Raw genomic sequence first — 27,661 nt, forward strand, 5'->3', positions numbered from 1 at the left:
TATTTTCTTGCATTTCTCTTTTCTGATTTAGCATGTATATTAATGTACAGTTTGATTTCTGCAATTTCGATTTCTTTTGACATGTATATTAATGTACAGTTTGAATTATGCTGCTTTACGTTTCTGTACTTTTCATGACTGATTAGTGTATGTTTTTGCAGGTTTGTTAGGAGCCCGGGACAGTGTGCTTTTCCTTCTTTTTATCACTAGTGGCATTTGAAGTTGTCTTATCTAAACTACTGACTTTTGCATTGATTTTCATTAGTTTCCTTGTTTAGTTAGTTTCCTTGCCTAGTTACTTTATCAGGTTTTGTCAAGTTTCTAATCTCTTGATGGTTCTTTTTATCATAATTCACTAACTTTTATGGGACCAAAACATCATTTAATTGCAGCTTGGTTTATTTAGTTTTAGACTCATATTGCTAATTCACTCCTAACTCTTTTTCACATGATCAATTTGGCTAAAGGCAGAATGTTAAGGGAGAATTAAGTAGTGTGATTTGTTACTTAATTTTTGGATTTCTATAGAGGAGTTAGAGTAGTGTTCTTGCTTTGAATTGAGTTAATGTAGATGTCATTTTCATTCTTATCAGCAGTAAAGGTATTGGACTAGTGCCATTTGTCTTCTTGTTTGATGCTTTACTTTCATTTGAAGCTTTAATTTCATTCCACGTTATTGTTCAAGTTTTTCCTTTAAATTTCAAGAAGCATTTAGAAATCGCCACATACACACACATTCACTCACTTGTTTATAACTCCATCATATCACATTAGGAAGATAAGTCAAACATGAACTAAAAATGACAAAAAGAACTAGGAAAGGCTGCTTAAGTATATATTGTACACTTCACTTCATCAGCTTACGAGCCCTGGGTTGACAATTTATGATAGCAATTTAGACAACACTAAATTGACCGAACATTTTGGCGCCGTTGCCGAGGAAGTGAAATTAGGTAGCCAATTTCTAAAAAAAAATTAAGAAAATTTCAAGAAAGGGAAATTGATAACCTCTCAAAGTATGCTCTCCTCTTGCACCTAGAGTGATCTGGAGGATCAGAAAAGAGAAAGTTATTGGTTTAATAGTTTCTTAAGTATGCTCTCTTCTTGCACCTAGAGTGACCTGGAAGATCAGAAAGAGAATTATTAGCCTGACTTGAAGAAAAATAAACAAAAAAATGACATGCATAGAGCTAGAGATTCTAGGGGAAGGTTTTTAGCTAGAGCCAAGAGTTCGATTTTTACAAGTCCATCTACTTCAAGGAACAGACAAGAGACACCTCCCTCATCTCCAACTGACACTCCTAGCCCTAGGATTCCTGGAATTCAAGAGGCAAGAATTGACTCTCCCACACCTTCTATTGAATTTGAATCAGAAAGAGATCCTTTCCTTCCTTCTACAGAAAGACCAATTGTAATTGAAGAAGTAGAATCACTGAAGAAGAGGGAGAAATTCCTTCTCATTCACCCTTTGTAGAAGAACCAGAAGACTCTGAAGTCTCTAGGGAAACCATTATGACAGAGGAAGAAGGTGGTAGAGGTAGAGGTAGAGGAGGAGGAGGAGGAAACAATGGAGGAGGTAGAGGTCACATTGGAGGAAATAGAGATGGGGATAACTCATTTGGGTTTCCTATCGTCGATGAGGATTCCTGAGCCACTATGAAAAACATATCACCATCTGTCCTCCCAAACTTCCATGGGTTAAGAACTGAGGACCCTGAAACATTTCTATTCGAGTTTGAAGTCATGTGTCGAACTTATGACTATCTGGATGACTCTCAAAAACTCAAATTGTTCCCTTCAAGATTGAAAGGACAAGCTTTGAAATGGTTCATGGGGTTACTCACTCAATCCATTAGGTTTTGGAATGATATGAAACAGACATTTTTGGATAGGTACCTGGACTATTGTATGCCTACCAATCACAAGGATGAGGTATTTAAAATGGTACAAAGAGAAGATGATAATTTAGAGGATTTACACGAAAGATTTCAATATAACCTGAAAAGAGAAAAAATGAGTAACTTGGATGAGGAGACCTTGAAAGCCCTCTTATAAAATCCATTAGAGATGAATGGATAGACATTCTGAACATGATGGGGAAAGGAGATATATCTCAACTTTCACTCAATGATATAGCAGAGCTATGTATCCATCTCTCAAGGGGCAAATCAAAAACTCAAAAAGGGCCTAGAGATCCTTCTCTCCTTAGAGCAAATAAATCTGCAACTGGATCGGTAAGTAGGGTTGAGATCGGCAATATTCTTGATGAATTCAAAACTGACATCTTAGGGAGTCTTAGTGAACAATTAGACACCCTTAAGATTCACAATAAACAGAAAGCAGAAGTCGAGGCTTTGGCCATCTTTTGCCCGAAATGTAGGAAGAAACAAGCTTTAAGGGAATGTCCCTTGGATGCACAAGTTATGGAAACATGTGTAATTTGCTCAGAAAACCATGAGACCAAGGATTGTCCTTCAATCCTTGGGCTCAAAGCAGTCTTTCAAGAAGATCAAAATACACTTGAATCTCTCTGTTTTGTTGCAAGGAGACCTTGGCAGGGGCAACAAAATCAAGGGTTTAACAACTCTATGAATTTTCAACCCCAACCAAATTGGAATCCTTGGCAACAACCTTGGTCCCAACCTCAAAATCCTTTTCAATCATGGATGCAAAGCATGCAAAATCCTTATGGGAGATTTGCTCAATTCTATCAATATCCTCCATCTTTTCAAAACCAACAAGCTCCACAAATTCCAAATGAAAGTCCACAACTATCATTACCATTCCCTCAACAACAACAACCTTCTCCACAAAATCAAAATTCTCAACTCTTGCTTCCATCCCAACAGAAGTCAAATCAACTTCTTTCTCAGCCATTGCCAAACCCCAATAATAGGAACCCTCAAAATTCTTACATGATGGAAGGTCAACCATTCCCTACCTATACGATTATTCCTCTCAATGAAGTACAACTCAGATCAGGTAGAATCCTAGATCAACCTTCTATAAATGTTCAACAGCCAAGCATTTCTGAGGAAGAGTCTCTTAAAGCTAATAAGGGTTATGAAGCATCCCTTCAAAACCCAAACACTCAAAAAGAAAAAGAAAAAGAATCAACCCCCACAACTCCCATAGTTGAACAACCTACATCTTTGGCCACACCTCCTTTTCCTGAAAGGTTACAAATTGACAAAGGAGTGGAAAAACAAATTTGGTTGCCTGACTATAATTTTCTAGATGAATTGAAGAATTTCTGTATCAAGATTCCCTTGTTACAAGCCATTAAAGAGATTCCTATTCTAGCAAAAACAATAAAGGAGTTGAGCCTTAAAAGACTAGGAAGGAAACCAAGAGATACCAGAAGAATCCACCTGGTAGGGAAAATTGCAGATATCATGATGGGAAAGATTACCATGCAGAAATATGTAGATCTCGGTAGTCCAATTGTCAAAACACATATCAATGGGGTAGAAATACCAAATACTTTGATTGATTTAGGGGCTGCTATCAACATTATGAGTAGACAGACCATGGACTAGTTAAAACTTCCTATCCTTCTCTTTACACCTACTTTACTGCAACTTGCAGATAGATCAATCATTAAACCTGATGGTGTATTGGAAGACATTCCAGTCTCCCTAGAATCTTGTGAATATCCAGTTGATTTTATGATTTTAACTCCCAAGAACAATCTAGGAGGACATCCTCTTATTTTAGGAAGACCTTGGCTAGCCACAGCTGATGCTTTCATAAGTTGTAGGTATGGGGATATGTATATTTTTTATGGCAATTCAACAAAGAAGTTCAATTTGTATCCTCCAACGAAAGCAATTACAGAAATAGGAGATAATGAGTGGGTTGATGATGAAGATACTATACAACCTGTCTTTACCATTTCTGAGATTAGTGAAGATAGTAAAATTCTGAACACATTAGAAAATTTTGAACCATCTTCAAAATATGACTCTACACAATTTCAGTTGGATTCTGACATAGAGTGTCTATCATCTAGAAAAATGTCTCTTTTCTCTATGGAAGAATTTGGTAGTTCTGCCATTGAGATCTTTCCAGGAAAAACATTAAACATTAACAAAAACTTGGAAAAATCCCAACAGGAAGAGCTAACCAAAGTCTTGCAAAGACATTCTACTGCATTTGCATGGGAGTATACCGACATGAAAGGTATTGACCCTAAGACTTGCATTCATCACATCTACATTGAGGAAAACAGTAGACCAATCAGACAACCTCAAAGAAGGATGAATCCAAACCTTAGGGAGATAGTGAAAGAAGAGCTCCAAAAGTTACTCAATGTAAACTTCATTTACCCCATTTCAGATAGCCGATGGGTTTCTCCCTTGGTTATAGTACCTAAAAAGAATGGTAAATGGAGGGTTTGCATTGATTACAGAGAATTGAACAAAGCAACCTTGAAGGATCATTTTCCTTTTCCCTTTATTGATCAAGTATTAGATACTTTAGCAGACAAAAAGTATTTCTCATTTTTGGATGGTTTTAGTGGTTACAATTAAATTCAGGTAGCACCTGAAGATCAGGACAAAACCACATTTACTTGTCCATGGGGAACTTTTGCTTACCGAGTACTTCCTTTTGGATTATGCAATGCACCCGCTACATTTCAAAGGTCTGTACTAGGAATCTTTTCATATCTAATTCATGATTGTGTAGAGGTCTACATGGATGATTTCATAGTTTATGGTAACACATTTGAAGAAGCATTAGAAAATTTGGAAAAAGTCCTAATTAGATGTAAAGAAACAAATCTTTCATTAAGTCATGAAAAATGTTTTATGATGTTTACTGAAGGGATTGTTTTAGTACATCATATTTCAGGAGATGGAATTAAAGTTGATAGATCCAAAGTTGAAGTCATCTCCAAGTTACCTGTTCCAAATTGTCAGAAAGATGTTAGAAGTTTTCTTGGGTTTACTGGATATTATAGAAGATTTATTGAAAACTTCACCAAGATAGCATCTCCGCTCTTCAAATTACTTACAAAAGACTGTGAATTCAAGTGGGATCCTGAATGTCAGTCTGCATTTGAAACTTTAAAGACTAGAATATCTGAAGCACCCATTTTGAGAGGGCCAAATTTGAAACTCCCTTTCCACATTTCTACTGATGCTTCAGATACAGCTCTAGGAGCTGTCTTGGGACAAAAGGATTTGGTCCCTTACGCCATTTATTACACCAGTAAAAATTTGACTCCCACTGAGTTAAATTATACTGTGACTGAAAAAGAATTCTTAGCCGTTGTTCATGCAATCAACAAGTTTAGACATTATATAACCGGCTATGAAACTTTTGTCCATACTGATCATTCTGCAATTAGATATCTTATGAACAAACCTGTTACTAATGGCATAGTTACAAGATGGCTTTTACTTTTACAAGAATTCAATATTACTGTGTTAGATAGACCAGGGAAACAAAACACAGTAGCTGATTTCTTGTCTAGAATCCAAAATACTAACGAAGATTCTCCTGTAGAGGATAAGTTTCCGGATGAATACTTGTTTGCAGTAACTACCAAAACTCCTTGGTATGCAGATATTGCCAACTATTTAGTTACAGGGAAGCTACCTCCACACCTATTTCCTAATGAGAAAATGAAAATCATTCAGGAGAGTTCACATTATTCTTGGATTTCTAATGAATTATTCAAAACAGGGCCAGATTGTATGATCAGAAGATGTGTTCGGGAAGATGAAATGCCTGACATCCTTAAGGCATGTCATGATGAACCGTGCGGCGGACACTTTGCTGACAAGAGGACGGCCTATAAAATCCTTTCTTTAGGATATTATTGGCCTTCTCTCTTTAAAGATGCAAAGCAATATGTTAGAAGGTGTGACAGTTGCCAAAGAGTTGGGAGACCAACTCCTTCAAATGAAATGCCACTACAGCCACAGGTATGCATCGAACCCTTTGAGAAATGGGCTCTAGATTTCGTTGGACCTATTAATCCACCATCTAAGCAAAAGAAGTATATATTGGTTTGCACTGATTATGTTACTAAGTGGGTAGAAGCCAAGCCATTGCCTTCTGCCATTGAAAATTCAGTTGTTCAATTTCTTTTTGAGGATATTTTTACTCGTTTTGGTGTCCCAAGAGAAATTGTGACAGATCAGGGAAGTCAATTTACATCTAAATTGATGGAGAAGCTGATGGAGGAATACAAAATCAAGCATAGAACATCTACTCCATACCATCCGCAAGCAAATGGTCAAGTGGAATCTACAAATAATGTTCTTGAAAGCATCCTCACCAAGATTGTTCATCTTCATAGAAGAGATTGGGCAGAAAGGCTTCCTGAAGCCTTATGGGCCTATAGAACTGCATGGAGGAACACAACCGGACATTCTCCCTATGAACTTGTTTATGGGAAAGAAGTCCTGCTCCCCATTGAGTTCCAAGTCAAGACCTTCAAGATGGCAGTTCAATTGGGGATGAGCCTATCAGAAGCCCAAAAGCACAAAATGGACCAGCTAAATGAGCTAGATGAAATAAGACAAGATGCAATTCTAAGGACCGATCTAGTTCAGCACCAAAGAACTAAGTGGCATGATCGACACATCAAAGAAAGAAAGTTTCAAAAGGGAGATTGGGCACTATTGTTTGATTCCAAGTTTAAGGACTTCAAAGGAAAATTTCAAACTCATTAGCTTGGGCCATATGAGATTGATGAAGTCTTTAACAATGGAGCAGTTCGAGTGAATACGATTGATGAGCTTCAGACTCCTCTCATTGTGAATGGCCATCGATTGAAAGTCTACCACAAGCCACTCTCAAAGGAGGAATTTGTTAAAATGTTCCAAGAAGATTCTGCAATGAGGCTGGTGGAGAAGAATTCTTCTCCTCCATCAACCTAGTCTTTGTTCCTTTCAGTTGAAAAAAAAAAAAGAAAAAAAAAGTCTCTTGTATAATCCTGAAAACCAATCTTGGATTGGCAGTCTTATGCAGAAAATATAAAGTGAAAATCAGGGTCACCTGACACTTTATATTTTCCAAATAAAAAAAATCTCTCTCTCTTTCTCTTTCCATCTCATCCGCCATTTTTTCCATCTCATCCGCCATTTCATCCATCTCATCATCTCCATTCCACTTCATTTTTCTTCCAGATCATTCATTCCATCTCATTTCCGCCAATAAAGTCCCTATCAGGACTATTCCATTCAGTTAAGTTTGTTCTAATCATCTTTATGCAGGCAGACAAGTGTTGTTGCAGTTTCCATAGCTCATACACTTTGTCTCTGCAATCAAAGCAATTCTGTTTCAAAAAGGAAAATTTACAGTCAGAGGTATCATCATCAAAGAGCAGCAAGGATACAGAGCACCTACAAGGCCAGAGAGCAATCAAGAGTTAGCCACCATAATCAACAAAGGGATCAAATGCAAACGTATGAAGGTATATTCCAAATTTTTAACCAACAGTTTAATGTCATTTATGCATGGTTTTCAAATCGTGGTAGGAATCACTTAATGCAATGATTGATAAGATTATCCCACTTCTCATCCACTCCTCGTCCACGATCACACCTAATCCACCTCATCACCCTCTTAACGGTCCCCTAATTACTATTGATTCGAACTTAATACGAGCTGCTCTTCCATTAATTACTCGTACCTCAGTGACGTATACCAGTGTACTATGGCTCTACATATGATCATTTCCGCAGCCAAATGTATGTAGCCACCTGACGCTTATGGATTTGGCCGTTGCTTCATCTATTCATATCTCCATTTCCCGCATGCATAAACTCATTGCCGTATTGTTCTCTACACTCTCGTTTTTACTGTAGATCTCTCTCTGTTCTTTTTCCTCACTTCTCTGTTCAAAACCCCGATCACAAGTTTTGTACCATACTGTTTATTACATTACGGTTACTCTGTTACAACCGTAATTCCTCTGTTTTCCCCGTGAGCATTCTCCTCAAGCGTCCATATCCCACTGTCATAGCTTCAAGAAAAACTGAGAGCCGAAAATGGGGAAATTATTAAGAGCAGAACCGGAGGGTTCGAAATTTTTAGAGGGTTACCCACAGATAAAGGAAGTACTGCAGAAAGCCAAATGGTTGAAGTTCATCCAGAAATTTAAAGGGTACAATAAAGAGGTGACAAAGGCATTTTCCCGGTCATTTAATGGAAATACCGTGGAGGTAGGAGACCTGCAGTTCACCATAATAGAGAGCACCTTGGCCACAGCAACCGATTTGCCTCAAAAAGGAGAACGCTGGTTCAAAAACAGAAAAGTTGAAGATCAAGAGTGGAAAAATATGCTCAAGAATCCAGGTATGGATACCTCCATTTTCACTAAGGGAATCCATGTACGTGTCATTAAGGAAGAGTGGACTTCATTACTGTTGCTTGTTCAAAAACTTTTAACATGTGAAGGCCGCTTCGGTGTCATGTATGTATACCATGCAAGAATCATGATGCACTTTATGGATGACCATGCTATCAACCTACCTTATTTCTTGTTAGCTAGTCTAAAGAATATGAGTGACACTATTCAGAAACACGTGGGAAACATTGAACCCCACTTGTCTCATCATGGACTCATTAGAATTTTAATTGAGGAGCAGTTGAAAATTAAAAATGATACGTGGGAGAAGTTTCTAGTTAGAAACCATTTTCAAGAGGTAGCTGAAGCCTCTAGCAGCTCTCCTAGGATACCAAAGAGAAGTAGGAGAAGAGGGAAAGGAATTACTGCCCAAGAGACTGCTGAAGAAACTATTGAAGAAATTGCCCAAGAAATTGCTCAAGAAGAAAGGAAAAAGGGAGGAAGAACTAAAAGACAAAAGAGGGATAAAGGGAAAGCCATTGTGCAAGAGTCATACCCTTCACCTGAGCCCTCAATGGAAGAAGACTCCCAAACACTAGCTGATAGACTTGCTCAACTCCATGCTATTGCCCTCTCAAAGAAGAAACAAAAGCAAAAACAAAGTACCTTGCAAAAGCAAAAGAGCACTAGTGCCGTGAGAAGGAGCAGCAGACTACAAAGGAAAATGAGGGTCACTGAAGACAAACAGCCAAATTTTATTGACTTGGGAGGAAGTACACCTGAAAGGGTTGCTACCCAGCTTTATTTTGAATCAAGTTCCCCATGTGCTGAGGTCACTCCTCCACGTGAAGAAAGCCCATTGCAGCAAGACCCTCAAACAGAGTTTGAATATGAACCAAGTCCAAGAAGATCACCTGACATTGACCCTGACCAGCAGAAGGTGTACAATTATTTGGAAAACTTAGAGCAATCAGCTGCCAGTCCTAGCTCTATCTTGCCTCTTGATCAACAGGTTCAATCTCTAAAACAAGAAGTGTTCGAACTAGAAGTCCTGAATCGCCATATTAAACAGGAAAATGAAGCATTGAGAGAACAGAGCAAGGTGGACAAAATTGTCCACGACAACACAATGCTTCACTTGGGTCTTTGGCAGAAAAAGAATAGGAAATTGAAGAGGAAATGCAAGAAATTGAGCAAGGCCTTGATTAACTTGAAATTTAGGTGTTTGGTTAGAAAACCAAAAACAAATTTGCAGCAAGAAGAAAAAGGAGAAGGTTGGATGTCTTGGGAGAGGCATCTGAGCATATGGACTGAAAAATCATGACAAAGTTTTGGTTGCATGAGGACATGCAACACCTTCACAGTGGGGGTATGTTGAGCCTCAAACTTGCACTCATTTACCCATCCTCCCAATAGCCTTTTCCTACTCATTTCCTTCTTTTATCATCATTTCCTTCATCAACTTGTTCAATTCATTGCATTATAGGACTTTTTAACATGATTTGCTAATCATGCTAATGATTGACTGTTGGTTTAGATTTTTGGTTTAAGTGTTGCAATTCCGCTGCTTATACAGGGTTTCCACAGCCGATCTCTGATTCCGCAGCCGATCCCAGATTCCGCAGCCATTTTCTTGTATGGTATACTCCAGGTGTCCTTCAGAGGAAAGAGCCACATGGGCAAGTTTGTATGACTGTGTACATGGTGCGTGTGTTGTCAGCTCAGCCAAACTGGCCATCTACACCCCTGGTCAACGCGGAAGTAACTCTGGTCAAACGGCAAGGTTGCAAACGGTGGCACGACTCTGCGTGTTCAGGTGGAGCATGGAACTCACAGTTGGGCTCCTCTTTAGCCACGAAGACTACAGGGGACAAGAATCCAACAGCGGATTTATCATCCACGATGACCGTTTCCTAAATCCGTGCACGGTGCTGCTGAACGTGTCTTTTGCATAGCTCTTAGTTAGCTTAGTTTACGCACAGAACAGTTTGTGTTCCTGCTATAAATAAAGTGTTTGCACACGCTGATTAGTTAGCTTGGAAGTTAGTCTTTTTCTGTTGTTATTCAGTCTGTAAAACTCTGTTTTAAATAGCATTTACGCTCCCCACTGTATTTTGTTATGTGCTGATTTAATACCAAGAAGACAGTTTTGTTCCTACCTGCGTAGCTGATCTTTTTAATTGGTTGAGTGGATGGAGGGCCCCTGTCTGCTACAACCATTGTAAAGTAGCTTTTAGATTTATTTTCCTGCATTTCTCTTTTCTGATTTACCATGTATATTAATGTACAGTTTGATTTCTGCAATTTCGATTTCTTTTGACATGTATATTAATGTACAGTTTGAATTATGCTGCTTTACGTTTCTGTACTTTTGATGACTGATCAGTGTATGTTTTTGCAGCTTTGTTAGGAGCCCGAGACAGTGTGCTTTTCCTTATTTTTATCACTAGTGGCATTTGAAGTTTTCTTATCTAAACTGCTGACTTTTGCTTTGATTTTCATTAGTTTCCTTGCTTAGTTAGTTTCCTTGCCTAGTTACTTTATCAGGTTTTGTCAAGTTTCTAATCTCTTGATGGTTCTTTTTATCATAATTCACTAAATTTTATGGGACAAAAACATCATTTAATTGCAGCTTGGTTTATTTAGTTTTAGACTCATATTGCTAATTCACTCCTAACTCTTTTTCACATGATCAATTTGGCTAAAGGCAGAATGTTAAGGGAGAATTAAGTAGTGTGATTTTTCACTTAATTTTTACATTGCTTTAGAGGAGTTAGAGTAGTGTTCTTGCTTTCAATTGAGTTAATTTAGATTTCATTTTCATTCTTATTAGCAGTAAAGGTATTGGACTAGTGCCATTGGTCTTCTTGTTTGATGCTTTACTTTCATTTGAAGCTTTAATTTCATTCCAAGTTATTGTTCAAGTTTTTCCTTTAAATTTCAAGAAGCATTTATAAATCGCCAAATACACACACATTCACTCACTTGTTTATAACTCCATCATATCACATTAGGAAGATAAGTTAAACATGAACTAAAAACGACAAAAAGAACTAGGAAAGGTTGCTTAAGTATATATTGTACACTTCACTTCATCAGCTTACGAGCCCCGGGTTGACAATTTATGATAGAAATTTAGACAACACTAAATTGATCAAACACCTACCTACCTGTAGGGTGGATGGTGTGTCTCAAACTACCCCTATAGCTAGACACATCTTAAACTAGGAAGAGCCATAAGATATGTATTTGGGTCATTTCAAGACACAAAATAAAAGTGGAACCACTTCATAACAATGTTGTTGGTACTCCAAAATATCATCTTCATACTAAATTAACAAGCATCAATTGAGCAAGAATAGAGTTAATTACAAATATGGAAGAATAATTAGGAAGGAAATGAAATAAAATTTGCCCATTTTTGGTCTGATGTTTTTTTTTTAAGTATTGGAAACGAAGAATAATTTGGAAAAGGACAGTCTAAGAAATACACATGATAAAATACACATAATGATGGATGTGTATATTAAATACTTTGAGGTGTATACTTCCCTAATGAAGCTTGAAATGTTAATGGTAGATTTAGGTTAAAAAAAGACTAGAAATAAACAGAGGATTGAGTAAGGAAACTAAGGAAATGTGACATGTAAATTTTAAAAAACTTGAAGCTACGATAAAATATGCTAGTAGTCTATTGGAAGAAGTGTTACCTATTCCTATTGAAATCAAAGGGCAGCATGCCACTAGCCAATGATGCTATAGATATGTTTTTAAGGAACTTTAATTTGAATTTTATAGACACAAGTAAAGTTTGTTCAAATGATTGATTGGAATGAACATATTCCTATAAATTCATTATGTCAATATAAATACTCTAACATTATGTGATCTGAAAATGAAACTACCTGTATTTGTTGTTCAGGGTATTCATTTCCATTAAATTATATGTGCAAACTATTACTCATGTCTTGCAATTGAAACAAAGTGTTTTTGGTAAATTTCTGAGTCTTATGTTTGAAGGAGTGTTATTTCATTTTACTTTTTAGCATATTAAATCTAAAAACATAGCAAGATAAAATCACATAATATAACACAATAGCTGATGAGGCAGTTCACCCCTCCTGGGCTACATTTGTTGGGTCGAAGGCCCCCAAATGGGCATGTCCTTTCTCTTATTAGATGCTCAAATTGGTTATATAGTGATATGAAAGCCCAAACGGGAAAAATAATCTATAGAAATGAGTTCAGAACACATAAAACAGTAAAGATTGGCTTTTGTTTCACCTCCAATGGTTAACCATAGCTCAACATAACTCCAACACTCCTTAGGCCCTGATGGCTCTCCAAGCTTCTCTACTGAAAAAGTACCTGAAGATCAGCTCTGTTGACTCTGAAACCTGTACCATTAGCTCTGGAATGCTTAGAATACTCGAAATCAAGAAAAAAATCTCCAAAAGGTTCTATCTAGTGAATGTTATGACCAACAGAAGATTTTTCCAATCTGGCCTAAAGAAACTCCACCAAAAGTGGATTAACTGGAGTTAGGCCCGCCAATTTGGCCAACTCTGCCCAGAATAGCACGCTCCACCTAATCTATCAGATCTATTGGAGATAACATTTATTGTTAGGTTTAGTGGTCACATGGACCATCTAAACCCCCGCCGGCGGAACCGTTTGAACCAACGGTTTGAGAACCGTGGCATAAAAACTATGCATAACCTCCGTCGAAGAACATGTGACCCTATCCACTTTGACCGCAAGTTTAATGTAACCATCAGTGCTAGGTTTGTGGTCACCGAGTTCTGGTCATATTATTCGGGGGCTGGCCCCCTTTTTCTGCTACCCATACGTTTGCCAAAACTTAAATATGAGTAATGACCCATAGTGGTTAAGAACCACTCGTAGCCTGCCCGGTCAGGCCGCTTGGCTGGCAGCGCGGAGATCTGCAGTCGAATCCTGCGGAAAGCCATAAAATTTTACATAGCCACTATTTCTCCAACCAAGGGCCACGTGGCAGCCTCCTGGTAGGCCACGTGGCGCCCATTGATTGTTCTTCAATATACACAGTCAATCTCATATCCAGCAACAGAATGCCAAATGTCAAAACATGATTGGCCAGCAGGGAATATTCTTTGGAATATTTTGTGGAATATTCCCAAAATATTTTTTTAATATTTGCCACAATCAAAAGTCAACCCTGGGAAAACTAATTTTTGAAGGAAATTGTAAACTTCAAACTTGCATAACTTCCACATGCAGTGTCGGATTTGAGTGTCATTCACAGCTACAAGATCATATCGATGAGGCTTGTCCTGTCATTCTAGTTTCAACCAATTCTAAGAAGTTCCAATTTTGAGCATTTTCTTCAATTAGAACATGATCACCTGATCACACCTCCCAAATGGGAAGGTTTTGGACTCTAGAAGCCTTCAATTAGCTGTTAAGAAGGTGAGGGCATAGCTCCCTCATCTTTTCCACCTCCATCCACTTTTCCTTACTCAGTTTGCTGCCTTTAATACCATCCTGAACATAATCAACATTTCCCCTCCTCGAAGTGTTTGTCCTTCGGTTAAGGATAGCATCCTCTTTCAGTTCATCCAAAAATTTTGGCGAAAAATCATCTATGGACGGCAGCTGAATGTCACTTTCATGATTAGCAATTAAAGGAGGTTCATACAAACATAAGTTTTCCACATTCACAACGGAATTCATTTGCATATATGAAGGCAAATCTAATTGAAAAGCATTATTTCCAACTTGTTTAAGGATCTTGAATGGACCACAATGAATAGGATTCAGTTTTTTACCTTCTCCTTGCATTCTTTCCTTACTAATATGCAACCATATCTCATCTCCTTCTTGAAACTTATGATCAACTCTATATTTATCATGTCTCTCCTTGTACTTACCTTGAATTTTTTCAAGTTGTTCTTGAATTTGCTGATGTATGAGCTGAATTCTTTCAATGAACATGCGAGCTTTGTCAATGTCACTATGCCCATCAATGGCAACATCATTCTCAAGAATGAAATCTAAAGGGGACTTAGGCGAATACCCAAAACAAGCTTCAAAAGGTGAAGTATTTGTAGAAGAGTGCTTGGCCCGGTTGTAAGCATGCTGATTGTAATGCAAGTGCTCATCCCAAAGCTTGGGATGCTTGCTGCAATAACCTCTCAAAAGATGTACAATGGTTCTATTCACTACCTTAGTTTGGCCATCTGTTTGCAGATGGAAAGCAATACTCTTCTTCAACTTGGTGTCCATCATCTTCTATAGATTTGACCAAAAATTCCCAACAAATCTGGAATCCCTGTCACTAACAATAGAAGTAGGCAAGCCATAATGAACCCATACATGTTGAAAATATAAATCAACAATTTTTTCAGTAGTTATAGTTTTCTTACATGGCATAAGAATACACATCTTGTTGAATCTATTAACTACTACATAAAGATAATCATGCTACTTTCTAGATAATGGTAGACCTCCTACAAAATCCATAGAAACACTTTCCCATGGTCTAGAAGGTACTGCCAATGGCATATATAATCCAAGATTCCTATTTGTAGGCTTGCTTGTAGCACATAATGAACAACCTCTAATGAAACGTGAAACACTATCTACCATGCGAGGCCAATAACAATACCTCTGTAAATGTGCCACCGTTTTGCTTACCCCGAAATGTCTAGTAATAAGAGAATAATGAGCTTCTCTCATGATACTTAGTCTCTCTCCCTGTGGTATACATAACTTGCCCATATGAAACAAAAAATTATTATGCAAATGATAATCATTCTCCCCAACATGATTCCCTTCACTCAAGTCAGCATACACATCCTTAAAATCAACATCTGATGCATACTATTCTCTGTAGCTTTCATGTAAAATAGAATCATTCTTAAGTAAAGTAGTAGCACTAATAATAGTCCTTGAAATCATATTAGCAAATTTATTGAAAATACATTTCTTGTACCTTATTACCAACTGAAATTCTTGTAGGAAGCCCATCCATCTGAAATGTCGTGACTGCTACAATTTACTTTGTGATTGCAAGTACTGTAAAGGTTGATGGTCGGTATGAACAAATGTTTCTTTTCCCGTCAAATAGTGTTTCCACTTTTTGACACTTTGTACCAACGCATGCAACTCCTTATCATATGTAGGATAATTCACAAAAGCACCATTAAATGTCTCAGAATGAAATGCGATAGGGTTACCATGTTGTAAGAGAATTGCACCCATGGCATAATCACTAGCATCGGTCTGAATCTTGAATGGCTATCTCAGGTCCAGTAATGCAAGGACTGGAGCTGAACTTATCTTTTCTTTCAAAGACTCGAAAACTTTTTGTTTCTTTCCTCCCCATTGGAAAGCACGCTTCACACTTGTCATTGTATGCATAGGAGCTGCTATGGCAGAGACGTTAGAAATAAACTTCCTCCAATACTAAGCTGCACCCAAAAAACTTCTTACCTCTGTAATGGATTTGGGAGTTGGCCAATTCAAAATAGCTTCTACCTTAGAAGGATCAATTCTCAAATCACCTCCTCCTACTATGTGTCCCAAATAAACCAAAGAAGTCTTTCCAAGTTCACACTTTGACATTTTAAGAAATAACTGATTTTTCTTCAAAATATCAAGTACTTCCTTAACATGCATGACATGCTCTTCTCTAGTCTTGCTGAAAATTAAGTTTTCATATAAGTAGACAATAACAAAATCATCAAGGAAAGGACGTAAGACATCATCCATTACCCACATGAAAGTTTCAGGTGAATTGCATAAACCAAACGGCATAACAAGCCACTCAAAGAGGCCTTATTTGGTTTTAAAAGTTGTCTTCCAAATGTCACTTTCTTCGATTCTAACTTGATGATAACCACTACGTAAGTCTAACTTAGTGAAATATTTAGCATCTTTCAGCTGATCTAACAAATCATCTATCCTTGGGAGTGGGTAACGATTCTTTACCATTATTTTGTTCAGTGCCCTGAAGTCCACACACATGTGCCAAGTTCCATATTTCTTTGGAATCAACACTATCGATGACCCCCATGGTGAAGTTCTTGGTCTTATGAAACCTTTGTCCAACAAGTCTATAATTTGCTTCTTTATTTCAGCATTCTCCATGATAGACATGTGGTACATACCTATATTAGGAAGAGGACAATCTGGATGTAAATGGATTTCATGTTGAATCTCCCTTTTAGGAGGCAAACTTGTTGGTTCCTAAAGCATCTCATGATGTGCATCAACTACATCATATAAATCTGATTTAATCTTGGAATCACAATTTTCACATGACTCGTGATTCACATCAACCTTAGGTTTGATAATAAGAAGTACAAAACTAACAATGTACTCCTTGCCATCTTTGAAAAGATGATATTTATTTTCATGGCGATGGAAGATCACTTTCCTGTCAAATAAGTAAGGACTTCCCAAAACAATTCCTGATATATCAAGCGGTACTACATCAAGTTCAACAGTGTCAATAAAGTGTGCAGTAATTGCAAAGTGCAATATGCACTTTCTTGAGACTTGTAAGTTTTCATCCTTGCATATCTACCCAAGTGGATAAGGCTTTGGATGTGGAATGGTCTCAAGTTTAAGCTGTTTGACCAAGTCTTCTGATATGAGATTTTCTTGTGACCCACTGTTAAACAGTGTGTCAATTTTTGTATGTTTTGAGACTACCCTCACATGGAACAATTCAATTCTTTCTTCCTCATTAGGAGCTTGTACATGAAAATTTGAAGTACTAGTGCTTGCTTTAGTTTCAATTTCATTTCCCTTCAAACTTTTCAAACCCATGGCTGCAATTTTGGTTTCATCCCCTGACTCGACACCTAAATCTTGAGGTGTAGTTGTAGTAGCTGTAGTTTTCTTCTTTCATTTGTTTTTGTTAAACTAATTTCTTTTTTAAGGATAAAGTTTCCAATATTTTTTCTCTTCATGGCCTTCTCTTGAATAGTGTTTACATATCAATTTCTCACCCTCCTTTTTGATAGATGCATTCTTTTTGCCTTTTCCCTTGAAGGTTTTCTCTTTTTCTTCCCCTTAAAAGGCTTGTTTCTACCCTCATCAAAAGTTTTTTTCCCTCTAGCCTCTAAATGCGTAACTTGTACACAAACTTCATCTAGATTAGTAGAATTGAACACAAGGATGGTATGTTTAAGGTAGTTGTGCAAACCACCTATATATTTCATCACAGTGCCTTGACTTTGTAATTCTACCCCTAATAAGAGTGCTCTTATCCTAAACCCTTGGGTGTAGTCTTGAACATTTTGTCCCTTTAGTTGTCTAAAGTTTTGCCAGTTGATTATAGCCTTTTGTAATTGTGCAAGAGGATAAAATTTCTTCTTAGTTATGGAAATAAATTCAGCCCATGTTAAAATAATCTTACCATGTTTCTTAATTTCATCCTTGGTCTTGGCTTACATACATACCAATGCTGCTCCATCCATTCTTAAAGAGGCTAACTAAATCTTGGTGTCGTCATCCTGTAAGTTATGTATCCTCAAATAAACTGTTGGAAATACTGGTGGGGGGGGGGGGGGGGTGAATCAGTATTTCTTACTATTTATTTTTAATTGTTCTAGTGATTTCCAACAACCTATATAGATATGTATATGTATACACAGAACACAAAAATCACCAGCTGAATTTAATGTTTTTATTAAAACTCAAGACAGTGCAAAGAAATAAATTCAATATAAGTATAAATCTGATTGTGAATAGTTTCCAAGCTCCAACTTGAAATTCAGTGAGGCTCCAACCTCTAGAGCACCAGCTCTGTTTTGCAGTGGTTCTGCACTTAGGAGAACCTACCCCAATGACTTTAGTCCTGTTCAGTTATGAGGCTTCAGCCTCTTGGGCTCCAACCCAACCTTCGTATAAACAGTTATGCTGCTACACTCTATTCAGCTGAGGTTGTCTCACTCCTACTCTCCTGCCTCTACTACTTATGCTGCTTCTACAGCCTCCGCTGCTTTTTTTTCCTATTTTTCCTCTACTGCTTCTACTATCTCACCCTCGGGTTCTTCACCACCATAACCGCACCAATAGTTCTTTGTTTCTACTGTTTTATACATTCCCATGACTTTGTCCATTCGTTTCTGCTTACACCGTCTCTTAGGCTTCCTCCTCAATCGCTGTCGTTTGCTCTGACTCGGTTGATTTTTCAGCTTCCCTCCTTTATCGTTGTGACTAACTATTCCATCCTGCTTGTATCCACTCCCGTATTGGAATTATCATCATCTTCAGGTAATTTGGAAGGAACGCCAGCCTCCAATTTAGAATCCTGTTTATGATCCGGATCTAAGGTAGTTTCCATCGATGTTACCTCTGCATAACTTTTAGGTTTATCTGAAGACTTAGTATGGCTTCCTTTATTCTGTTTCTTCTCCCTGAATTCCCCAAGTCTTTTTTTTTATTTTACCAGCGGCTCACAAATCAACCTTTCTCTTCTGCTTATGCATTGCTTCGAATCAAGCCTTCGAAGTGTTTCACCCACCCACTTCACAGGAAAAACGAGGCACTGGATCCTTACAAAAGAAATGACCAATATGGACAATCATGCCTTCTGCTTAGCCAAATAAATAAATTAAATGTGATCCCGACACCGCAACTGTGTTCCAAATGGATCATAAACTGTGCATTTGAAATCATAGTCGTTGATTGTCGTGATCCAATGTTCACAATGATTTTTTCCCACACGTTAAACATCGTGCATATTCCTTGCTGTCTGACCATCCTTCACCTGATTAGATGGCAGTCGCAAGCCTCAATCGCGCAACATGCATACGCATTAACCTGTGGGGGTGGCAGTTTTTATCTGCCACGCGTCGTATTGTGACTGGATCGCTGGCCCTTGTACGTATACCATCGAACCTCGGTGGGCGGTGCGGGGAATACAACTTATCGCCTACCTGTATGTCTCCCACGCATTATCATCCGCGCATCTTTCACGTGCGATGACCATTGGATCCGCTACTCTTTGATCCGACGGCTCACATTCATCATCACTGGATTCTTCTTTTTCCACCAGTTTCTTGCCAAGAAGTGATTTTATTTACCCCGACTTAGCCTTTGCAGCTGCTTTATCAATTATCACAGGTTCAGGCTTCACTTGTTTCACACCATCTTTCATTAACTCAGGCTTGGCAAGCCTCGCTTCTCTTTGGCCATTTTCCTTAACACGATGCATCAGAGCCTAAGCTTGTCTATCATCATCAGAATCAGAGTCTAATTCATCATATCCTCCCATTCCACCATCTGTTTCTTCTGCAACTGTGCTATGACCAATGAAGAAGACGCTTCTTGTCGTTAAATTGTGTGAAAGCTTGAAAGGTTTAGAAAACATAATATCCAACGAAAACGGGTCACACTTCCCATATGTAAGCGCACCAAGCACAACTTTCTTGTTATCAACATGAACATTGAGGAGAGCTCTCTCAATTTTCTTTGCATTTTGAATCTCACCCAGGGCTGCCTGCAATAAGTGGAGATATTTACCATCTCCAGGATCACAGCTCTGGACCTCCCTAGGTTTTACCTCCACAGCCCAAAACTCCATTTGATCTGAAACCCTCTGCTCAATTGTTTAGGTTCAAATCCTAACAAATGAGGAACTCTATTATAACTTTGTCTGCTTCTCTTGTCTCCATATGCTCCTCTGGTGGCTCTGTCTACTCCTTGAATATTTCCATATTGACATCAATGATAATCCATGTCCAACAATCTCCCCCTTTGTTATTAATGGAAATATTCTTCTACTCTCTCCCCCTTTGACATTAATGGCAAAGGAATGCATATGGACTGCCCCTGTCAAACTGCTCCCCTTGTCCTGCTGCATCTTTATGAATGAACTTGAGTGATGATAAAGAAATAACCCCCATCTTTTGACGTAGATGTTCGAATGCTTCTCGAGGAAGAGGTTTTGTGAAAATATCAGCTATCTTCTCCTTTGTACTAATATATTCTAGGATGATTTTTTGTTTAGCTACTTGCTCACGAAGGAAATGATACTTGATTGGTATGTGTTTGGTTCTTGAGTGCATCACAGGATTTTTGCTGAGACTGATAGCACTTGTGTTGTCACAATAGACGGAAATTGGTTGATCGGTACATATGTCAAGATCTTTTAGAGCTTCCTTCATCCATAGTATCTGAGAACAACAGTTTGTTGCAGCAATATACTCAGCTTCGGCTGTAGATAATGATATGGATGACTGTTTTTTGCTGAGCCAGGATACCAAATAGTCTCCTAGGAAGAATGCATTTCCACTAGTGCTTTTTCGATCATCTATACTTCCAACCCAATCAGCATCAGTGTATGCAGTTACAGTCAATGTTGAGTCCTTTGGGTACCAATGACCGAAATTAGAAGTTCCCTTCAGATATCTGAGAGTTCTTTTTACAGCTAATAAATGGGATTGTTTGGGAGAAAATTGAAATCTTCCCACCATTCCTACTGCTTGCATTATGTCTAGTCATGTAGCTGTTAAGTATTGAAGGGCTCCAATAGGTGACCTGTAATGAGTTGCATCTACTAGAGGGGAGTCATCATCTTTTCTGAGTTTGCAGTTTGTGGTCATAGGTGTGCTCATGGGTGCACAATCCTCCATTACATATTTTTTGAGCATGTCTTTTAGATATTTGGTTTGATATATACACAATGCTGCTCTAATTTGAGATATTTGAAGTCCACGGAAGTCGGACAACTCTCCTATCATTGACATCTAAAACTCTTTTGACATGTTTTCAGAAAATTCATGGCTCATTTCATCATTACTACTAGCAAAAATCAGATCATCGACATAAACAAAAGCAACTAGTAACTTACCTTGATCTGTCTTTATGTATAGATTGCTTCCAACCACTCCCTTTTTGAAGCCTTGTTGTTGTATATAGTGATCCAGTCTTGCATATCAAGCTCTAGGAGCTTGTTTCAACCCATATAAAGCCTTTTTCAACTTACAAACTAAGTCCTTTCCTACTATTAGATCAAAACCTTCTGGCTGCTCCATGTAGACTTCCTCCTTGAGTTCCCCATTTAGAAATGTTGATTTCACATCCATTTGATAGATTTTGAATCCTTTTGAGCAAGCAAATGCCAAGAACATCCCGATAGCTTCCATACAGGCCACTGTTGCAAATGTCTCTTCAAAATCAATTCCATCAATTTGTGAATAGCCTTTGCAGACAAGTCTTGCCTTGTTTCTGATAACTTGTCCCTCTTCATTCATTTTATTTTTGAACACCCATTTGGTTCCTATTATGTTTTTGTCCTTTGGATTAGGTACCAGCTCCCATGTCTTGTTCTTCTCAATTTCGGTCATTTCTTCTTCCATGGCTTTTACCCAATGAGGATCCTTACTTGCTTCTGCAAATGTTTCTGGTTCTATCATAGATAGGAGGGCAATGACTTTTCTCTTGGATGTGATTGTTATCCTTCTTCGGGTCTGCACACCTTCATCTCTATCACCAATGATCTGCTCTTCTGGATGATGTCTTTGGACATACTTCATCTTTGAAGGGGTATTAGGTGGTTCTCTTTCCTCTTCTTCTTCTTCTTCTTCCTCATCTATTTCTTCTTCTTTAGGTTCTTCTTCTTCAATGAGAGAGTCATGTTCATGTTCTTCAATTTCCCTCTCTAGAATATCTTCATCAACCTTTACATCAATGCTTTCCACTATTTTCTTCAGTTGATAATTGTAGCACTTGCAAGCCTTGCTCCGTGTAGAGTATCCAAGAAATATCCCTTCATCCACCCGAGAATCAAAACTTCCTGGTGAACCATCATTTATTTTTATGAAGCACTTGCTTCCAAATATATTGAAGTACTTCACCGAAGTAGGTCTTCCTTTCCATATCTCATAACGAGTTTTATCACAATTTGGTCTTAATTGAGTTTGATTCAGTGTGTAGACAGTTGTTCCTACTGCTTCTCTTTAGAATTTAGGTTGTAATTCTACTACTAATATCATAGTTCTTGCAATTTCTTGGACTGTTCAGTTTCTTCTTTCAACTACCCCATTTTTCTGAGGTGTTCTAGCAGCCGAGAATTCCCTTTTAATTCCATGAATATTATAGAACTCACTAATCTCATTAGATGTGAATTCTCCTCCTCTGTCTGTTCTAAGGAACTTAATTTTTGAATCTTTTTCATTTTCTACAATGGCTTTTAGATTCTTAAAACACTCAAAAGTTTTAGATTTATACTTTATGAAATATATCCACATCATTCTAGTATAATCATCAACAAATAACACAAAGTACCTTTCTCCTTGGAGTGCTTGATTTATAGTTGGCCCACACACATCAACATGGATGATCTCCAAGCGCTTCGATGTATAGAGCTCCTTTGTCTTGTGGCTGGTTCTGGTCTATTTTCCATGTTGACATGGACCACACATTGCTTTATTTGGTTTGGACAGCCTTTGGATGTCTCGTACAGCTTTGATCTTGCTAATATTGATCATATTTTTGAAGCTTGTATGTCCAAGTCGCTTCTGCCACAGTCAACTCTCATATGTCGGACTTAAGTAGCATTTATTTTCTTGAATCTTGTTCAGAATGTAAATGTTGTCTGATGTTCTCACCCCTTTTCCCACAAGTTTCCCTGAAGAAAAGTTCCTTATTTCACTGTCTTTGGAGCTGAAAACGACCTTATGTCCTTTATCACAGATTTGGCTAACACTTAGGAGGTTGTGTTTGAGCCCGTCAACTAGCAGAGCATCTTAATCTTTTCCTTTCCCATTGATCAGAGTAACTGTTCCTTTTCCTACAATTCTGCCTAATCCGCTTCCAAAGGACACATTCCCTTCCTTTTTACTCAGCGAGACAAACTTCCTTCTGTCTCCTCTCATGTGTCTAGAGCAACCACTATCTACAAACCACTGGTTTTCATTATTTTCAGCATATAGAGCTAGGCTGCATTTTTCCATGCTGGAGTTCTTGCTACTCATATTTCTTCCTTTGAGTGGGAAATCTTGTTCATAGTGTCCATTATTGTAGCAGAAAGATCAAAATAGATCAAATTTGGTCAAGGGATCAAATGAATTGAGCTTTTTGATTTGTCCCTTCCTTTTGGGGGCATATGAGTTGATTATTTGGTCCTTTAGATTTGTCTTTTCACTTCCACGAGCCATACAATGTCTGGCTTGACGACCAAATTTTTTACAGTGAAAGCAGTGTCCAAGAAAGATGGTTTTGTACTTGTTGAAGCAACCACAATTTGAGTCAATTTCCATACTCGGAATTACTCCTCCCTCATTCTTCAGATTTGCGATAGGCCTTTTGTGGAGTACAGGTTTGTATTTGTTGTAGTGTCCATGATTCGACTCCACATTCTTCTTTGGAGTAATTCTCTCTTCATTCTTGGGATCTAGGGTGCACTTTTCATCTTTTGGATTGCAGGAAAGTTCATCGACATAGCTTTTCACATTATTCTTAGTGCTTGAGGATTCTCCTTTGAAACCTATTCCAAACTTGTCATGTTGAGGTTTTTGATTTTTCAAAATAGTCTCAAGTATTTGAGAGCTTTTACAGCCCTTTTTAATTTGCTCCAACTCCTTTCTTAGAGACACTATTTCGGTCTCGCGTTCTTCACAAGTCTCTTCCTTTTCTTTAAGCTTTGCTTCCAAGATATCTTCTCTCCTTCTTATTTCCTCGTTTTCCACTTTGAGAGAAATGATTTGTTCCGTAGTTTCTCATTTTCTTCAATGGCACTTATTAACAGTTCATCTACATTTCCTTCTAGCCCTGAGTCATCATCATCTGCAAGTGCCATGAATAATGCTTCTTGGCTTTCATCATGATCTCTTTCCTCATCTGATTTCCTTTTGATGACCATAAACTCATCCTCATCAGAGTCATCTTGCTTGGAGAATAATTTTTTCTTATTGAACCCTTTCTTTTTATGTGCCATTCTTTTAGAATTTCCTTCATCATCACTGTCATGTTTATGAGGACATTTTGCTGCATAATGACATATTTTACCACATTTAAAACAAATAAGAGGATACTTGCCTTTAAGCTTAGATCCTTTCTTCATATTTCGTACAAATTGAGCCAATTCGGATTCCACATATGACTCATCACTACAGTCATTCCTTTCTTTCCCCTTCTTTGACCTTGAGGCCTTGAATGTTGCATCTTTGGAGCTTGGGCCACCCTTCCTCATTTCATAGGCAATGAGAATTCCATGGAGTTCATCCATTTTGAGGGTATCTAGATCCTTTGCTTCTTCTATAGTGCTTATTTTGGAGTCAAATCTGTTTGGAAGAGACCTTAATACCTTTTGAACAATGGTACTTTCTTCAACTTTTTCGTCCAATCCTTTTAGGGAATTTACCACTTCAGCTACTTGAAGGAGGTATGCTGCAATATCTTCTTCGTCTTCCATCCTCAAACTTTCAAATTGTCTTCTGTGAGTTTGAAGCTTTGCCTTTTTTACTTTTGAGTCTCCATCATACAAGCCAACTAGCTTCTCCCACATTTCTTTGGCCAGGGTACAGTGCATGATTTTTGTAAACTCTAAATTAGTGATTCCACTAGTGATGGAGTTCATAGCCTTTGAATTTGCGATGTAGCCTTTCCTATTGTCTTGGTCTGTTGGAAGAGTGGAAGTAGTTTTGTATTCATTTTGAACAAAATTCCAGACTTCAGGTCCAAGGGACATTAAGTAGTAAGTCATTCTTTTCTTCCAGAAACCAAAGTTAGTGCCATTGAACAAAGGAGGTCTTCCTGATGCTTCGTGGTTTTTCATCATGGTTATGGATCCTTCTTTAAGTTGTTAGGCTAGTATGAAGAAGCCTGCTCTGATACCAATTGTTGGAAATACTGAGAGGGGGGGTGAATCAGTATTTCTTACTATTTATTTTTAATTGTTCTAGTGATTTCCAACAACCTATATAGATATGTATATGTATACACAGAACACAGAAATCACCAGTTGAATTTAATGCTTTTATTAAAACTCAAGACAGTGCAAAGAAATAAATTCAATATAAGTATAAATCTAATTGTGAATAGTTTCCAAGCTCCAACTTGAACTTCAGTGAGGCTCCAACCTCCAAAGCACCAACTCTGTTTTGCAGTGGTTCTGCACTTAGGAGCACCTACCCCAATGACTTCGGTCCTGTTCATTTCTGAGGCTCCAACCTAACCTTGGTATAAACAGGTATGATGTTGCACTTTATTCAGCTGAGGTTGTCTCACTCCTGCTCTCCTACCTCTGCTGCTTCTACAGCCTCCGCTTCTTTTTCCGCCTCTTTTTCCTCTACTGCTTCTACTATCTCACCCTCGGGTTCTTCACCACCATAACCACACCAACAGTTCTTGGTTTCTACTATTTTATACATTCCCATGCTTTTGTCCATTCTTTTCTGTTTACACCATCTCTTAGGCTTCCTCCTCAGTCATTGTTGTTTCCTCTGACTCGCTTGATTTTTCAGCTTCCCTCCTTGATCATTGTGACTGACTATTCCATCCTTCTTTCATCCACTCCCGTATTGGAATTATCATAATCTTCAGGTAATATAGAAGGAATGGTAGCCTCCAATTCAGAATCCTGTTTATGATCCGGATCCAAGGTAGTTTCCATCGATGTTACCTCTGCATAATTTTTAGGTTTATCTGAAGACTTAGTATGGCTTCATTTATTTTGTTTCTTTTGCCTGAATTCCTCAAGTATTTTTTTTTTTATTTTACCAGCGGCTCGCAAATCAAATTTTCTCTTCTTCTTATTCGTTGCTTCGAATCAAGCCTTCGAAGTGTTTCACCCACCCACTTCACAAGCAAAACAAGGCACTGGATCCTTACAAAAGAAATGACCAATATGGAAGGTCATGCCTTTTCCTTAGCCAAATAAATAAACTAAATGTGATCCCGACGCCACAACTGTGTTCCAAAGGGATCATAAACTGTGCATTTGAAATCACAGTCATTGATCATCGTGATCCAATGGTCACAGTCCTTTTTTGCCGTGCGTTAAACGTCATGCATATTCCTCACCATCTGACCATCTGTCACTCGATCGGACGACAATCGAAAGCCCCGATTGCAAAACATGCATATGCGTTAACCTGCGGGGGCATCGGTTTTCATCCGCCATGCATCGTATTGTGACTGGATTGTTGGCCCTTGTATGTATACCACCAAACCCCGGTGGGAGGTGCGGGGAATACCACTTACTGCCTACCTGTACGTCTCCCGTGCATTATTGTCCATGCATCTTTCGGGTGCGACGACCATTGGATCCGCTGCTCTTTGATTTGACAGCTCACATTCATCATTAGTGGATTCTTCTTTTTCCACTAGTTTCTTGCCAGGAAGTGATTTTATTTCCCCCATCTTAGCCTTTGCAGCTACTTTATCAATTATCATAGGTTAAGGCTTCACTTGTTTCACACCATATTTCATTAACTCAGGCTTGGCAAGCCTCGCATCTCTTTGTCCATTTTCCTTAACACGATGCATCAGAGCCTAAGCTTGACAATCATCATCAAAATCAAAGTCTGAGTCATCATATCCTCCCATTCCACCATCTGTTTCTTCTACAACTGTGGTATGACCAATCAAGAAGACACTTCCTGTAGTGCAACTATGTGAAAGCTTGAAAGGTTTAGAAAACATAATATCCAATGAAAACTAGTCGCATTTCCCATATGTAAGCGCACCAAGCACAACTTTCTTGTTATCAACATGAACACTGAGGAGAGCTCTCTCACTTTCCTTTGCATTTTGAATCTCACCCAAGGCTGCTTGTGATAAGTGGAGATATTTACCATCTCCAGGATCACAGCTCTGAACCTCCCCAGGTTTTACCTCCACACCCCAAAACTCCATTTGATCTGAAACCCTTCGCTCGATTATTTCGGTTCAACTCCTAACAAATGAGGAACTCTATTCTAACTCTTTCTGCTTCTCTCGTCTCCATCTGCTCCTCTAGTGGCTCTGTCTACTCCTTGAATTTCCATATTGACATCAATGACAATCCATGTCCAACATAAACTTCCAACTGTCATATCCAGTTGTCAAGTTTCTCTACATTGACATCACTGTTAAACATGGGTAATTAAAATTTAACATCTAGCTTTAAAAATGGACTCTTTCCAGAAGATTTAATCTTATGAGATTGATCTACCGAGGTAGAGGATGATGATGTAGAGGAAGAGGATGATGATGGGGATGGTGGATCACCATTTCCTCCATGTCCTTTCTTTGAATTAACATCACCTTTCTTTCCTCCTGAAGAGCCCTCTCCTTCTTTTTGATGTTTAGACCCTTATCCAACCAACCTATCATTCCTTTCCTGGTATAATATTCTTACCATCTCAGTCATGTCCA

General features: G+C 38.2%; 2 pseudogenes; both read right to left on the reverse strand.

Annotated features, from left to right (window-relative positions):
* Positions 1–19,520: 19,520 nt before the first annotated feature.
* On the reverse strand, positions 19,521–19,883 carry LOC149229801 (histone deacetylase HDT2 pseudogene; annotated as a pseudogene).
* Positions 19,884–26,509: 6,626 nt separating this feature from the next.
* On the reverse strand, positions 26,510–27,160 carry LOC149229802 (histone deacetylase HDT2-like; annotated as a pseudogene).
* Between the last annotated feature and the right edge of the window lie 501 nt (positions 27,161–27,661).

This window comes from Pinus tabuliformis, chromosome J, assembly GCF_031772625.1.
Source record: "Pinus tabuliformis cultivar Carrire ecotype Pingquan chromosome J, CPIR1, whole genome shotgun sequence".
NCBI classification, from domain to species: Eukaryota; Viridiplantae; Streptophyta; class Pinopsida; order Pinales; family Pinaceae; genus Pinus; species Pinus tabuliformis.